This window comes from Camelus ferus, chromosome 23 (genome assembly GCF_009834535.1).
Source record: "Camelus ferus isolate YT-003-E chromosome 23, BCGSAC_Cfer_1.0, whole genome shotgun sequence".
NCBI classification, from domain to species: Eukaryota; Metazoa; Chordata; class Mammalia; order Artiodactyla; family Camelidae; genus Camelus; species Camelus ferus.
In genome coordinates, this window is record NC_045718.1 from 2,620,767 (window position 1) to 2,637,393 (window position 16,627).

The following is a 16,627-nucleotide window of genomic DNA, read 5'->3' on the forward strand; positions in this document are numbered from 1 at the left end:
CATATTTATGTGGAGGAGAAATGGAAATTTGCCTCTCTGGTTGGGTGTGCCCCCTCCCACATACAGACATATGCAGATTGTAGACAGACAGAAGTGGCCCAAGGTGTGTAATTGTGAGGCCGTGTTCCGAGAGGCAGTAGCATTCGTGGAAATGAGGGATGCAGAAATGTAACAGTGAGTTCTGGAGAAAACTGATGACTCTTGGTGATGTCCACGTGCCAGTAGCTGGCCCCAAAACCATGCCAGGAACGATCTGGGGGGCTCTGTTTGAAAAGTTGCAGGAAGTTTAAAATTACTGACATGACGTTACCGAAGGCAGGTTCATATGCCCACCCCACCAGGAGGCCAAACAAACTGAAACATGAGTTTGGAGGAGAGAAGGGTTTATTGCAGGGCTGAACAAGGAGGACCAGGTGGCTCATGCCCAAGAAAACCCCAAACTCCTCAAAGGGTTTAGCAAATCGTATTTAAAGGCCAGGTCAGGGACGGGCATCGCAGGGTGTGCGATCACCTTGTGCACGGTCCTCTGACTGGCTGATGTGGAGAGAACTGGGTGGTCAACACTGTCAACCCCCAGGCACCAGAAAGTCTGGGACCTCATGCTCTGGATCATCAAATAGTCCATTTCTTCCCTTTGGTAGTGCTTTTTAGCATCTGAAAGACTCGGGAAATATACATGAGATACTAGTATTATCTGAGTCCTTCAGAGAGGAGCTGCAGCAGAGGATCTGGGAGGAGCAGGTGGGCGGGGTGGAGTCTGTCCTGGGGAGGCCCCTCGGGGTCCTGCTGGGTTACAATTAGGAGCTGTGAAGTAAACTAGAAATGTTTAAGGAAAACCAACCCTTCTGGATACACTAAAAAAAAAAAAATCTTCCCTTCATTAATATGTACTTTTTATTTTATTTTGGTTTTTAGGGGGGAGGAGGTAATTAGTTTTATTTATTCATTTTATTATTATTATTATTTTTTAATGGAGGTACTGGGGATTGAACCCAGGACCTTGTACATGCTAAGTATGCACTTCACCACTAAGCCATACCCTCCCCCATACTTTTTAAACTGATAATTGCTGTTTTGTGTGCTCTCACTATTCTCTCAGAAGATGGGTAGAATGATAGTAACTGACATTCCAGCTGTTCTTGTGGCGGAGAATAAATTTCATGGCCATTTCATCATTGCCGCCACCACCCCTTCTGGCGAGGACATCGGGGAGTGTGTCACGGGGGAGTAAGAGTCAACGCCATGCTTTGCCCCATCCAAGTGAGTGAGATTCAGGACTGCGCTAAGGTTCCTGGCCACGACCACACAGCTCACTCACCATGGGAATACTGACTGTGGATCTGGCCTCGGGAGGCTGTGGCTTCCCTGTTCCACCCAGCCCTTTGCAAAACATGGGCCACTGTCTCTTCCATACTGAGCCTTGAACTTGGGGGCTGGCAGTGAGGGGAGAAACAGATCACAATTTGCTGAAACACTCACAGGAAGTCTAATGTGAGAGCAGACACAGGTTCGAGAGAGTATGATTCTGAGTCCAAAATCAGTGCTTGAAAGTTTTCTAAATCTGGTCTGTAATTTGCCTCTCCAAGCCCGAAGAGTGTGTGTGTGTTGAAGAGATTAGGCAAGTTGGTGGGTCAGATAATTAGCCAGTCACCTCAGCGGTTCTCTGGATGATACTTTGATTATTTCCAAGCAGGACGTATGTTGTAAGGTGAGGAGTCGCCAAAACATTAACAATGGAGGTTTCTTTGTAAATGAAAGAAAAGGAGAGGAAATAATAGCACAGAACCTATTTTATATATACATTTATAAACATATATATATTCATCTTTGTGCAAAAAATGTTAATGGAAGGGATCAAAAAACCCAGAGCAATGATTTTAGCCTGTTTAACACAAGTTTTTTATTTTCGTGTGTATACAGCGTGAAAATGGTCTGATGTGCATTATTATGCCATACCACATCATAGCTAAATCTGGGGTTCTAGGGCAATAAGACATGAGAGTTACACTATTTTGGTGCCGTTTTTAACTTCAATTTCTATTGAAAAATGCTAAATTAGTAACATTTTATGATTCCTGATTTAGCTCTTCTAATACGAAGCAGAAGCTAAAAACAGCCCAACCAAGCAGTGGAAGTCTTATCACAAGCCAGGAAGATCAATAAGCTAAAAAAAGTATGAAAAGTTTTTGAGTGACAGCTTAAAAATGGAAAATTTAAATCTATATCGCTGCCTTCTGCTCCACTGTGTAATGCATAAAGCCCGTTTTGGCAGTACGTTTTTAAGCAGTCAAGGAAGTGATTTATTAGTGTCACTGGATTTGTGTTTATGTTCCGTGCTGTAAACTATGCTTATAGCAATATATCTGTATTAAGGCATTAATAGTAGGAGTGCTACCTAAGCTTAAATTTGCTAATATTGTTCAAAGTGTAGTTTATTGGGCTATAAATAGTAACATCAGTATTGACACTTGCTGCATCATCTAAGTGCCTGGATAACTGTGTCTGATGCTAAATGACCATGCTGCTGCTGACAGTATATAAAACATAAATAGTGACCACGAGCCATATTTCATGGCTACTGCTGGTGTCTCTACTCTCCTTGGGTCTGCAGAGGAGGAGTTCTATGCGTGCAGAAGCCTCGCTAGATTTTCCCAGTGTTTATTAGAGGGATATGATTAGAGGGGAATCACATCTTCATTTTAAACATTTTTGTTTCATGTGACCACTAATTTTATGTCACAAAGAAGAACAAATAATCATTATCCACAGTAGGGGAGAGATAGCAAATCAGGAGTTGAATTTTGGTTTAATCTTCAACACCCAAGCTATGTCTTTGCCTTGATACAAAGCTGGTTGTTCTTTATTCATTCATTTAACAAGTATTAGTTGAAGGTTGACTGCTGTCTTTGTTTGGGCTGCTGTGATGAAATATCACAAACTAGATGGCTTATTAAGAGCAGAAACTTATGTCTCACAGTTTTGGAAGCTGGGGAGTCCAAGAGCATGGCCCCAGCAGATTCAGTGTCTGGTGAGGACCACTTCCTAGATGGCTGTCTTGTTGCAATAACCTCACATGGAGGAAGGGGCAAGGGAGCTCTCAGGCCTCTTCTGTAAGGGCACTGATCCCATCATGAAGGGGGGAGGTCACTCTTATCATCCAACCACCCCCAAAGGCCCCCACCTCCAAACGCCATCACACTGGACGTTAGGATTCAACATATAATATTCAGAGGGACATAAACATTCCATACATAGCAACTACTGTATATGGTGGACACTGTTGCCATAGAAAGCATGTGTGTTCAGTTTGATTTCTTTTATTAAAAATCAAGACAATATTTCAAGTCTCTTTGAACTTGACCCGACACACTCTCCTTTATTAAACGATGGAAACGCTGTTTCTTAAAAGTTGTCTCCAGGAGGCACAGTCACATACATCATGAGTACGCTAATTTATCCAGGTGTTCCTAACTTTATTATGTAGAAACTAATGGCAGATAGTAAATTAAGCTTTGAAATCACTAGGATTGGAGAGAATAGTTATAGCTAGTCATCTGTTCCCTCATTCACCCAACATACTTCTATGGCGCACCAGTCTTTTTGGAGGATTAATGATCCATGGTGCACAGTCCTTATCCCAAAGGCACAAACAATATCACATTTTGCTGGGTAATCCAAAGAAGTTATGGAAAATGCTATTTTCCCCCCAAGCTAAAAAAAAAAAAAAGGAGGAATCAAATGCATAAAATGATAACGGTCAAGCCCATTTTTGTTAGTTTGTAATTTCTTGCTGGTTTGTTAGAGAATCTGATAGCAGCAAACTCACTGAAATGCTGAGATTTTTGTGTCTTTCTCCTGCCCCCTTCACCTCGCATATCTTACTTCTTGGAACTGATCAGGGAGTGACAAGAAGGATCCCGGTTTGGGTAACCCACAAAGGGTAGACAGCTTGTGATGTAAGATATTAATTCCAGGTGCACTAACTATGCAGAACATCATTAATCCTATCAAGAACGAAGGGAAGCAAGCACTGACTGCCTTCTTTTGGTGGAAAGGAGTTACGTTCCAGCACAGACAGTGAGCTAGAAGAAGGTGATCTTCTCATCCAGAAAACAGATACGCTCCTCTTTTCAAAGCCATAAAAACTGTGCCTTGATGAAACCTTTCATCCTGCCTTAAAGGAACCTGTAATATTATTTGATTTATTCTGCAGTAAATAAACCTGCATCCTTTGCATGTTTGCCAATAGTGGCTGGTGTGTTTAATGTAGAGGAAATAAAGAATGGGGCAGCCACCAAGGAAGTTTTCTCTCTCTCCTTCCATCCACATCAGGAAGGAGTGAGCTGGCGGTGGATGTGCCTGGTCAAACAACTCAGTTCAAGAAGCCAGTAGAAAGAGGAAACAGCTTACATGCTGGGGCTTTGGGACGCTAAAGGTGTTGGGAAGGCAGGGTGCTCTGTTCCTTTCTGGTCGGTCCTCCGCCAGCATGCAGCAGCGTTGAGCCTGGGGTAGATGCCTTCTTCCCCCATAGTCTATCAGATTTTCATAAGGAACTCAGAGCATGGGCGGTATATGTTATTGTTTCTTGGGCCCTAAACACATCCTTGTAAAAGTACACAGGATGATGGTGAAGTAAGCTTAGCAGCCCAGGGATTTGTGAAATCCAGTGGTGGCTCATTAATTCCTCATCGCCTCCTTCGTTAGTTGAAATATCCAGCTTTGGTCTAAAAAGCAGCTAAAAACCTTACACAAAGAGCTTGTAAACAAACACCCGCATGAACCATCTGGTCTTGTAACACATACAAGTGATTAAGCTTCAGAGCTATGATTGTTAAATTTTTAAAAAACACAACAGTCCCAAACATCCCCAAATAGACTCCTTAGACAAGCTTATAGGGAGGAAAACGTGTGATGCTTTAGATAGTAAATAATATGGAGAGATTAAAACGATTTTTTTTGTTTCCCTACTTTTCTCTTTTCCTCCCTTTTTTTGTCATGAGTGTTATAGAAATAACCCTAAAATACAAACATATGGACTAAAAATACATTTATAGTTCCACTATGCTGAGCCTACATAGTTAACAGATTAGAATGGCTCCTCATCTTTACCTTATTGTTTTTGCCCTTGACAGAGACAGAAACACGCATGCATGAGTGTATGTGTGTGCATGTGCACACAAGGGGGTGTATTAGTTCCTTCTAGAATATATTAAGCAATCCAGGCTATTTGCAAATAATGAATTCATACTTTTTGTTCATAATGAGTGAAGAAAGTCAGGTCAGGGGGAAATTAAATATGTTAAGAGCTCTCATTTTAATTGTATAATATCGATACTGTCTTTAGAAGTTAATTTCCTTGACAAGGCGTAGGGCATATGGATTGAATTCTTCATATATTTCTAACGTGGAAATGATTCTAAATTGGAACGTTTCATTGAGGTGACATCACTAAAGGGAAAAAGAATTAAGCTGCACACTGCACCACGAGCATGTGGAAATAACACAGGCTTCTAGCCGATGACTTGAAATGAATGACACAGAGACCCCAAAACTCCTAAGTGAAATAAAAACTCTAAGTGAGAAATCAGTATGATATTAGGGCTCCCGCTTCTATCTTCTCAATCTTGAGCAGCCGTCGTCTCTAGATTTATCACATCTGCTGGAGCGGGGAAAGACAGTTGTTGAAAAAAGAGGAGGAAGCGTGTTTAGTTCCAGTAATGGTGACTGGTGACTCAAACCAACACTCAAATATTAAATGGTTCAAACATAATAAAAATTAATTGTTATCTCACATATAACGTTCACAGTGAGTCTTCCCGATTAGGATGAGTGTCTTTGCAGTGGTGATTTAAAGGTGGAGTTCCTTCTATCCTGTTGCTCTGTGACTTAGTGGATGGCACCCCAGGTTGCCCATACTGCCTATGAAAGCCCCCTGGAGGGGAAATGATGTGGGACACTGTGAGTTGGGGTGCTTTACAAACTCAGTCACATGAGCACATCTAACTGCAAGGGTGGCTGGGGAATATGGTCTAGCCATGTGCTGAGGAACAAGAGGTGATGAACTGCCCACAAGCCCCCCCCCCGCCCCATAAGAGGAAAAGAGAAGAAAAAAGATGGATTTTGACATGAGACATTCTATATAGTACCTTTTATTTGCAAAGAAGACAACAATGAAGCCTTTTCAGTTATGTGCTGGTAAACTCCTGTCTCTGGGGTGGGGGGTGGGGGTGGTAAAAAAAAAACCCACCTGATTTGTAATATTTGCTGATTTGGGACAGTAAATACTTCTGCCATGGTTGATTTCAAGCTACCAACGTGAAGTCACTGGACGTGGTTTCGAGAAGAGAGGCCCAGACTGAGCCCTTGCGAGCTGGAGCAAGCCAGTCTAGCAGTGCATTTTACTAATGAATTCTGAGAAAACTCATCTGAGGCGGCCCATTTGTGGGAAGGAAGTGAGTGTGCATGTTCCCTTTTGTATTGGACACAAGGAAAGGTTCCCTTCAGAATGGACGTACCATCTAAAAGAAAATCAATGGGATATAGTCATATCAGGAACAGTTTGGGGGGTGGGGTGTATTTTTGAGTCAGAGAAAAACAGCACCAGAGCACAAGGAGTCCAGGCTGACCGTCTGGACTCAATTCTGGGTCCATCTCAGCTGAATTTGAAAGCTTCTAGAACAGTTTTCCAAGGTGTGTACCCAGAAGTCAGAAGGCACTTCTGAAATTTCATGTGATCGTTCCCGTAATTGTTTTCCAAAAAGAGGGAGAGACTTGGACATGGAATGGAGAACGGTGATGACAGAAAAGAGATTCCAAGGATGGTTCTTTTGGTTTCTGTCTGTGAAACAATTTGGATGGTGGTGTCGTTCTCTGTGAGAGAAGCAAAGGAGTGATAGGAGCTGGTCTGTGTTTTAAGAAAACAACTTTGAAATTCAAATGGATGCTCAGATCTCAATTGGCTAATTAATTAGGACTCTTACAGTTAAACCACTGGTTATGTATCCTTCTGAAATTTCCATTGTTGCTTGTCTACTTTCGCTGTCCAAAGACTCAGGCCATATAATGATCAACTTGATTCAGTCTTGTCATTCATCTTGATCTATGCTGAGGTGGCTCTCCGGAGTCAAAGTCCACTGGTCCAGATTGAGGATCAAGACATGCAATGTATTAGGCGCTAGTCCAGTGGGTTTTGCTGTGTGTGGGTTTTCAAGTGTTAAACTGTTTCAAGTGTCAAAGACGTAGCACCTCTTGAACTGACGGTGTGGTCTGAATCCACTCTGTCCTGGCTCATGGTTTCCTATCTGATACTGATTGCTTTGTTTCATCGGGAGGGTTTACAGATGCTGTTAAGAATCCAGTCTCTGTGCTTTTCCTTTGGAATACAAGCTCCGACAGATCGAAACCTAAAAATGAATTAAATCTGTGATTTATCGGTTCTACTGGGTTACCGGTTTATTTTAGGCTAATTGCTATTTTTGGAAAGTACTAAAACTGGTGATGACAGACTCAGGTATTAGGTATTAGGTATTTCGGGTTCTCAAAAAGTGAATCCATCCACTTAATAAATAATGAGCCATTCCAGGGAGCAGCTCTCCTCCTCCCACTTTTTTTGGATAATGATGAGAAGTAATCTCTGAAACTAACTTTCTGCATGCCGATCTACCCTATTGAATTTCTTCCCGATTGTGGTCGGCCAAGGAGCAGAACTAGGGCTTGGCACACCAGTTTTGATCAGACCAACCATCAGAATCATAATGTCCTAAGTACAAAGCTCCACTAATTGAATTTCATTAGCTGGACTGAAATATAGCAGCCAAGACCGAGAACACTGTCGGCTGTTTTTTATGAGGTCCTGAGTCTAAAGTCATTTTTAAAATGTGAGTGATGCAATTTCTTGTATCTTTCGTTTAAAATGCTACTTGGTAAACAGTGTTTCAGATTAGTGTATTTGTAATTTAAATGAAGACCATACATCAAGCTGAATCTGAAAAGAAAGGAGAAGTTTAGGAAAATGGTTCATTCCCCTTTTTGTGTGATCTAGTGTGGAAAATAATAAATAAATAGGTAAGGAAAGGAAAGAAAAAGGGTTGTGGTTGTTAGGAGACAAAATTGAACTCTTTCTAAAAGAGTCAGTCCCAATAGCTAAATCTTTGTTTTCTTCAAGCAGACTAATACATTCTGCCTAATTCATTTTTTATTTTCTCTCGGGGTCTGCTTGCAGATTTGCCTCAACAGAGGAAGCATCATGTTACATCTTTTAAATAATTGATGGCTCTCAGTCCGAGCCAGCTTGAAGGAAATTCTGAAAATAGGTACAAATGGAGCAAATGCCTCCTTCCTCCCCCCACCTTCCACTTCAGCACGCCCCACTCTTCTTTTTTGTCCCCTTTTGCTTCTTTGCCTCTGTCTTGGTGGATGGAGGAGGATGATACCATTTGGGTTTAGGTTTTTATCTACCACTAGTCTCCCTCAGTTATTTCATATCATGGTGTTTATTTTATTTAAGACAGGGGGAGCTGTTAATTATAAACTGACTGATGTAATGAAGGGCTCTTAATTAATCATCAGAAATGTTATGTCGTGATCACCACCAGAGACAGTTCCCTGGAGATGTGAGGCATCGGGCTTGGAGCTTGTACTTCTGACTTTGGAGTGTGCTGTCTCCAAGGGTCCAATTCCCCCGGGAGCTGGGTCAGCTGTGGCTTTGCCCAGTTGCAGTTCTTCCTGGGGGTTCAGACACTGTGAGCTGGTCTGTGTTTCCCCCCCCCCCCCACCAGAGAGAGAAAGGCATCTCCAGCTTCCTTCAGAGCTGGGGTCATTCGTGATTGTCCATGACTCGGAAAAGCCTGTGTTACTTTTCAGGTGACTGTCGTTGGTGGAACCTTAGACTGGCCGGCGATGACTCTGGCGTCCTGTCTTGACTTTTTCAGTCACTTTCTATTCCGAGGTCTCGTTTTCCCCACTGTGAAATGAGGGCTCTGGGGTGGACCATCTCCAAGATCTCTGCCGGCAATGGCATTCTTGCATCCTCCAGGAAGCCGGGACAGTGGGGGGGGGGGGGGTTGGAGGGGGCTGGTGATGAACCAGGGGGAAGTGGCCCTACGTTTGAATTTGAGTGTGTTCACAATAGGATGCTGAGTTTGAATGGACCACGTGCTCCCTCACAGCCAACCTTCCTCTTTCTTCCCGTTGTCTTTCTTTTCTCTTAGTCTTTCGCTTTTCACTTTTCTTCTTTTCTGCTGCATATCCCTGTTCCTTCCTTTTTCTGACTTTCCATGTTTCCAGGGTTAAAGTGGAAGAAAAATGACTGGCAATCGAGGATTTTGGCCATTTATTTTGAAAATATTCTGTCCTGACAGAAAAGCTTTCTCCTTCAGAAACTGCATCAGAAAGTAGCCAATATTATTGAATTTGGGGAGACTAACTAAAGAGTGACAACTATCAGGAGATCTAAATCTGGAATTCTCAGTTGGAGTTCAGTTTAACTGGGGGAAAGGCTTACATTGTGTCCATCACTGAGAAATCTGTATCTAAATTGATGGATTATTATGCATTCTCAAAATTCTATCAGTCTCTAACCTACTCTTCCTTTCAAGGGTCATTTTTAAATACCATATTGATTACATTTTCTATGTTTCTTTTTTATCATAGCAAGCTTGGGGCAGAGGTGGGGGGGGGGGCAGTGCTGAAGTCGTCTTTGCCCCAAATCTTCCCAATAACCAGCAGCTTGTTTGCATATCCCATGCCTGCCCAGGATATTATTTTATGATTGCCGTTATTGAAATATTGGGAAAAAAAATCCTCAAATCATCAAACATATTTAGAACCATGTGAACAACAGATGGCAGGCCTCTAGAAAGCTGAGGAATTTTTTTTGTTCAGCTTCTACTATCTGACTGTGTACTAAAGTTATATTCAGAAGGATCAAAGGAACTATTTTTGTTTCTCCTTTTAAAAATCTTCTGTTTCCATTTACATTTTAACAGTACATGACGCATAGGCTTTTGTATCCATATGTGAGTAGGTTGCAGGTAAATCCTCCCAGTAAGACGTACGCCCAAGGTTTTGGAATTCAAAATGTGCTTTTCCCCAAGGATACCTGTGCTGTTCATGGTTGGGTTCCACTGTAGTGCTACTATGATTTATGAACATTCTGTGCTAAATCCTTCTCTTTTGATTGGAATATCCATTCCTAGCACCAATTTGGGACCTGAAGAACAGACCTCTCTCCCCTTGAAGGGAGAGAGGTAATTCCCCATCTTCTAAGGAGGTGACTGTGACAAACCAGAGGCTGCTGCTGGTGAGGATGAAGGTGGGACAGGTCCTATTGCCTTGGGGTCAGTGGCTTTGTGAGTGAAGGGACATTGGCAGTTCAGTGGATTTGCTTTAAACATACAGGGAACTATATTCAATAGCTTACAGTAATCTGTAATGAAAAAGAATATGTGTATGTGTATAACTGAATCACTGTGCTGAACACCAGAAGCTAATACAACATTGTAAATCAACTATACTTCAATTAGAAATGGGAAAAAATAATAATACTTTGAAAAAATATATATATGCACTCTGGGATAGGGAAAAAAATCCGGAAGCTTTCTCCCCTAACCCCCCACTATGCAACCACGGTGGGGTGGCGCCATTCACATTGTGGTCTCTGAAATGCCCACTGAAGTTGTGCAGTGCAAAATCTATGTGAATGTATCTGGTAGTTTTTAATCCTGGAATTAATTAAATTTTTCTCAGTTCGTATGCTCAATCTTGATAACTAATTGGGTGTAAGCAATCCTAGTTTACAAAGCAGCAGTGTCCCAGGGCACACTGTAAACCTGTTTGTTTCTGATTCAGGCTATTTGCAGACAAGGGATGAAATGAGATGATGCGTAATAGTGAGTCTCTAGATTATCCACAAACAAACTTCTCAGTCATACTGTAACGCAAATTCTAGATGTCTCCAACAGTCTTGTTTTCTGTTCTTTCGTCAGTTATCTGTAATATTGAATAAGAAATCTTCTACCTGGGTTGGTTGTCACCAGTAAAAACAAAATTAACCTGGAGAGATCTATATTGCATTTTGTGGGAAGAAGAGACCATTGAGGTAATAGGAACAAATTTCACATACCCTTCCACTGCCCGACCGTCCTTCCTCACTCCCAGTCCCTGAATGGGACAGAGCATAAAATGGAGTATGAGATGCGTGGCCAAAATATGCAGAAACTGGGTTGGGGATGAGCAGCCCGAGAGCTAGGTTCTAATTCCCCCCTTCACCTCTATCTCCTGAGAATTCCCAAATAGCAAGATCACAATTGTCCACGGGACAGCTAGCTCACGAACCTCTGGGCTCAGAAGACTTGAAATCCTTCTATAAAGAATTCTAGAAGCACTAGGGAACCATCTTTTCCCTCCTTGCAATAACTCCTAAAGGTCTCGCGCACGACTGAAAGGGAGTTCAGTGGCTAACATGGTGGTTCTTCCTCCCCAAGACTGAGAGCAGGCTCTGACTGCCCGCTGACCTGGCCTGCCCCCTGACTGTGTGGGAGCTCACAGGAAGATCATTCTGAGTTCAATGCCTCTGCTCAGAGACAAGTTCTATACAAAGCATCCAAAGAAGAACTTATTCCCAAAACTGTCACTACGATGTGAATATTTGTTTGAATGTTCATTGATTTTAGACACAGGCTCTGACAAGTTATGTGTTTTAATTGTTAACTTGAAACCACAGCCACATTGGTCATGACCACTGGCATCATTACACAGATAGTAACTAAGTATCTGATGAACTCGGCACCCGGAAGATTTTTGTTCCTTCGAATCCTTCTTTTGTATTTCTGGAGTTCTAATCAGCTTTCTTAAAAAAAAAAAAAAAAAAAAAAAAGTAACAAGCTAAATTAGTTCCCCTCAGACTTCTTACTCTGTAGTGTCACCTGGGGTGGGTTCACTTCTAAGTCTTCTTTGTACTTTTACAAATGACAGCTTTTGACCAGGTCTCCTAAGAAACCTGGTGAAAATTCTAGAAAATAAATAGGGTAGGATTCTCACATTGGAGTCGTCTTAATTCTTTCTCACTCATGAGTATACCGAATACACCCTCCTATATTTATTTGCAAAGCACCTTCCTGTCTTGATTCTAGACCCTGTCAAGTTCCAGTCTACACTGGAAGCCTCCTTGGTCTCTGAACTGAGTTCATCTTCTCTCTCTCTCTACACCAAAATTTATTTAAAAATTACCCCTTTGTTTTCTACCCCTCAAAGAGTGTCTCTTCAACACCACAGCAAATGATCAAAGTTTGATTCCAGTTGCTTTTCATAGTCTTGGGGCATTAAGGCAAAGCTGGAATTGAAACTTCAGTCTGGTTTAATTGTCAAGCATTTTACTTTCAACTCCAGTCTTTAAAGACAAGGGGAAAAGCTGTGAGTTTGCAGGGTATCTTTAGTGAATATGATTTAGAGCCCCTCTGAGAATCTTCTAATCACAATACAGGCATCTCTTTGAAGTGTTCACTCCCCAAAGTCTACAGTTTCCACGTTCCTGCCTCCAGGGGTGTGATGGAAAATGGCCTGGTGCCATTGGATTAATGAGTTTTCCCACATCTTTTACGGAACAAACTGCAGAAGAGTGGACGCCAAACAAATTGTTAGGCGCCTTTCAGTTTTCCAGTGGCCACAGCCTTCTTTTCTTCCCCTTCTCCCTTCCTTGAGCTGCAAGTCCAGCACAGAATTCCCCTGGGTATCCCAAGGGGCCACTGTGTTGTTCTGAACAGTTTTGTGTTTTCTGAGAGTAAAGATCGGAGAGGTATTAAGTTAAATCGTAAGGGTTTGCCATTCTGGTAGGTCAAGATCGGTAGAATATTGGCCATTTCATGAGGTTCCATCTAATTGTTTCCTCGGATGGACAGTCTACCTAAAACAGCATTTTTGAAAAAGAGCATGTTTGGTGCAAACCCACTGTGGGCTGCTTTAAAACTGAAGCTTTGAGTTTTTCCAGTCAGGAGATTTGTACTTCTCAACCTGCTTCCTTTTATCTTTTTTTTTTTTTTTTTTTTTTGAGGATAAGAGAAATAAGAAGCAGACCCCTCCTATGTGGAAAAATTCATATATTTTGAGACCAACGTGAAATAAGTTGAAAGTCCCTCAATTTTTCCTTTCCTGAAAGTTATAATTGGGTGTTATAATGGAAAATGCTTTGAAACCTCAACCAGAGCATTCGCTATAAACAGGAGAGGAGCAGATTAATAAATCTGATAAAGCTGAGAAGGAAGAAAATTTAAAATAAGAAATGAGGATTGTACCTAAGTGTGAGCATTAATGCAGCCCCGAGTATATACACAGGGAAATCAAAGACTCGCGGAAGGCAGTGCGTGCAAGTCATCGCTGTTAATGTGCACTTAACTCTCTTGCCTGGGAGATTTTTATTAAATGCAGCAGCCAAGGAAATTGACCTCACTTTTTTTTTTTTTTTCCTTTTTTGGGTTGGATCCTTGCTCACGTCACATAAATGAATAGAGCTGACAATTTACTGGCTCATCAACGAAACAATATTAAATTATGAAGATGTAAGGAAAAAATCCTACGCTAACATTGTTGCAGTTTGAAAGGTAAGCCGTTCCCTACAAGATTAGGAGACGTTGATGCTCATTTAAAACTTACAGACTGTGATACATGCTAAAGGGCTAAGTGGCCTCATGACATCTTCGCCTGTTCCCAGGGTCCGGCAAGGATTTTATTAGTACGTGAAGTGGCTCCCATGTTTCCTTCGTTCTGTCTTTGAAAATGCAAACAAACAAACAAACAAACAAACAAACCCATCATGTTTCAAGCTTTTAAAGCATTTTATTTTCTGGGATATTCTAACAAATGGGACTTTATGGAGTGTGTGTTGCAAGGATCACATGGTTCTTTATGAAAGATTGCCTCCTGTTTCAATTTTTTCCCTATATTGGCCATTAAGTCACTGTTGTCAGCGTCAGACTATTTCTTGATTCTTGTCTTTTGGCGGTGCGTGAGAAGATATTATTGTTCTTTCTGTCCTATACTTAAGAGAGAAAGCCTTCTCTTTTTAATTCTACCTCCAGTGAACTTACTAAAAGTTCTTGGCATGCTGTCAGCTACCAACTGGATGCCTGGTTCTTTCTAAATGTATCTTGATGTTAAGTCTCCTTCACTCTGCTTTTAAAGGAGAATCATGTAACGCCTACTTTTCTAGCCTACTGTCAGTTACTCAGTTGGTCTTCTGAACCCAGGTCTTCCACTTGGATCCATGAACCACCGTGCTCATGAGCATCATATGAGGATCATAGTTTGGAGGGATTCTTAATTTGGAAAGGGTCTGTGCTCCCATCAGGCTCTCGAACAGGTTCACAGCTCAGGAAAAACGGCAAACCACTCCCCTCCAAGGTTCCCTCCTCCAAGGTAAGCTCAGTGAGTCATCCATCACCCCAGGTTCCCTCTGCAGTGCCTGGGCAGAGCAGGGCTGCAGGAAATCCTGCTTGCTCGCTGCCTGTGAAGTCCCTCCACCCTGCCTGCTACTGAACCCTCTGGAGTCAGTCAGGTTTTCTGAATAGCATTCAGCAGATTCCTGCTTCAGTGTGGAAAATAGTGTTTAAGAGTTGAATTACCTTTTTCATGATACCCGAGTTGCTTAATTTGCAAATGGAGAATAATTTAGGCAAGGGCAGAATATGTTTCTGTGTGTGAAAGGTTTGGTTTTCTCTCTGCTCCTTCAGCTCAAAGCATCATGGAATGGAGTTCTGGCCCCAGATCATTCAGTTACATGATTCTGGGCTATCATCTGTTGTTTTGTGTGACATCAGTTTAGTTGTAATTATTGCTAGTACTTAATCGGTGCTTCTTCGAAAGTGCAGGTGTGCCCTGCTTTAAGAAAACTGGAAATTGCTTCAAATTCATACTTATCGTGTCTGCACGAAGGCACCAGTATTTGTGCTCTAAAAATGGCTTGGTTTTATAAAATAATTTATCGCAAGATTCCTTTAGATAACTAACTCTCTGAGAGCATTTAAAATATGATTTGATTGGAAAAATCAATGTCCGCTCACTCAACTTTTCAAGAACACACCTGCTTTGTAATGTGAGGCAGGGGAAGGGGAGAAATCAAGCAACTCAGAATGAGGGTCTTAAGCGAGCTGAAGAGGAATTAATCGTAATTTAGAAAAGAATTTGCTTTCCTAGAGTTTCCCAGGGAAAACACCTTCACCTTTATCACCTCCAAAGTACATAAGAAAAAAAAAAAAAAAGCAGGCCAGTTTGAGTTTGGAAAAGATAAATCTATTTCTTTGGTGGGTCTCAGTCTGCATTATGCATGTGCGTCCAAGTGAGGTTTGCTTTGATCCTGACTATTAAAAGCTTATTTTTAAACTCAGACTGGGCAGGAATCCAGCGATGCTCTTTGCCCCGCAGTGCATCCTGGTTTCAGGTCCCCAGCCTGGCGGAATGAAGCTAAGCAGCAGGAAGTAGTTGAAAAGTGTGGGGACTTGATGGGTGCTGAGGGTTTTTTTCCCCCCTCTTCTTCCCTTCCATTTTTGAAATTCAAATTGAATGCAATTTTCAGCTCATTTGAGCCAGAATATACTGTGGCTGAGCTTCAGTGGCTCTTAAATTCAAACTCACAGGAGAAAACAGATATCATCTGTCACCGAGGGTGGGAGAGAGGACACTCCCGCCTTTTATTCATGGGAGGCAGTTGCTCTAGTAACTAATTCAAACCCTTCTGACTAATCGACTAATCATTGACCGGGAAACTTATCAACTAATCGATGAAACCTTTAAGACACTCATCTTAGGAAGTCTGGGAGCAAACTTTCCCCTCCCTTGAAAGACAATAATGGTTCGAGTCGATTTTTGTATCATTGTTATTTTAATACCTTTTTTTGCAAACAGAGACAATATCATGGCAATCTTGTTTCTGCGCATCCTGAGTATTTTTATTGTTTCCATCTTTAATGTCTTTGTCGATGCTATTTATTTATGACTAAGCATTAGCAGAAAGCTTACTGCTGGCAAAGTGGGGCAAACATTTTGAGTTTTTTTCTTTCCTAAACAGACTGCCTGAAAAATACTCTTCTTTCTTGGGGCAAATGCAAGTACAGTTAAAATAGAAAGACCCACTTCTTTACAGGGTGGCTGTTTCAGACGGGCTTGAGAATGCCTCTCAGGAAACTTCTGCCAGTGGGTGTGTGCCCAGAGAGTCCAAATGGATTTGGACACATGATAATCTGAAATCCCTCCTCTGGTTTCGGAAAGAATGTGACATGGCAATTCTGGTTCGGAAATGTGGGTTTCATGCTTTATCGCTGGCGCTCATCTTTGGCCCTTGTTGAGTAAGCCAAAATTTCCACGGGAGCACGAAGACCGTTAGCTCTCTCTGGCTTTGTTGTTGTTGTTGAGGGTCATGAGAGACAAGTTAATTATGATGCTAATTCAAAGTAAGTAGGGGTAGAACAATTTGATCTCTAAATACTATCATTTCTGATGAAGTTAGTTCATAGCCATCACACTTGGAGTTTAAAAGTGTTTTGCATATATTTATACTCACGCCTGCACTCGCGTGCGTCTGTGTGCGCGTGCGCGTGCACGCACATGCTCACGCTTACACGTCCCCAAAGTCTTTAAG

General features: G+C 41.8%; 1 protein-coding gene across 10 annotated transcripts in view; it reads left to right on the plus strand.

Annotated features, from left to right (window-relative positions):
• Window positions 1-16,627, plus strand: part of ESRRG (estrogen related receptor gamma) — a 580,472-nt gene that overhangs the window by 163,239 nt on the left and 400,606 nt on the right. For 5 of the 10 annotated variants that reach the window (XM_032466760.1, XM_032466759.1, XM_032466761.1 and 2 more), the window contains one exon: window positions 13,504-13,595. The exons of the other annotated variants lie outside the window; for them this stretch is intronic. The gene's annotated coding sequence lies outside the window, so the exon portion shown is untranslated. The remainder of the gene's footprint in view (window positions 1-13,503; window positions 13,596-16,627) is intronic. 10 annotated transcript variants of the gene reach the window in all.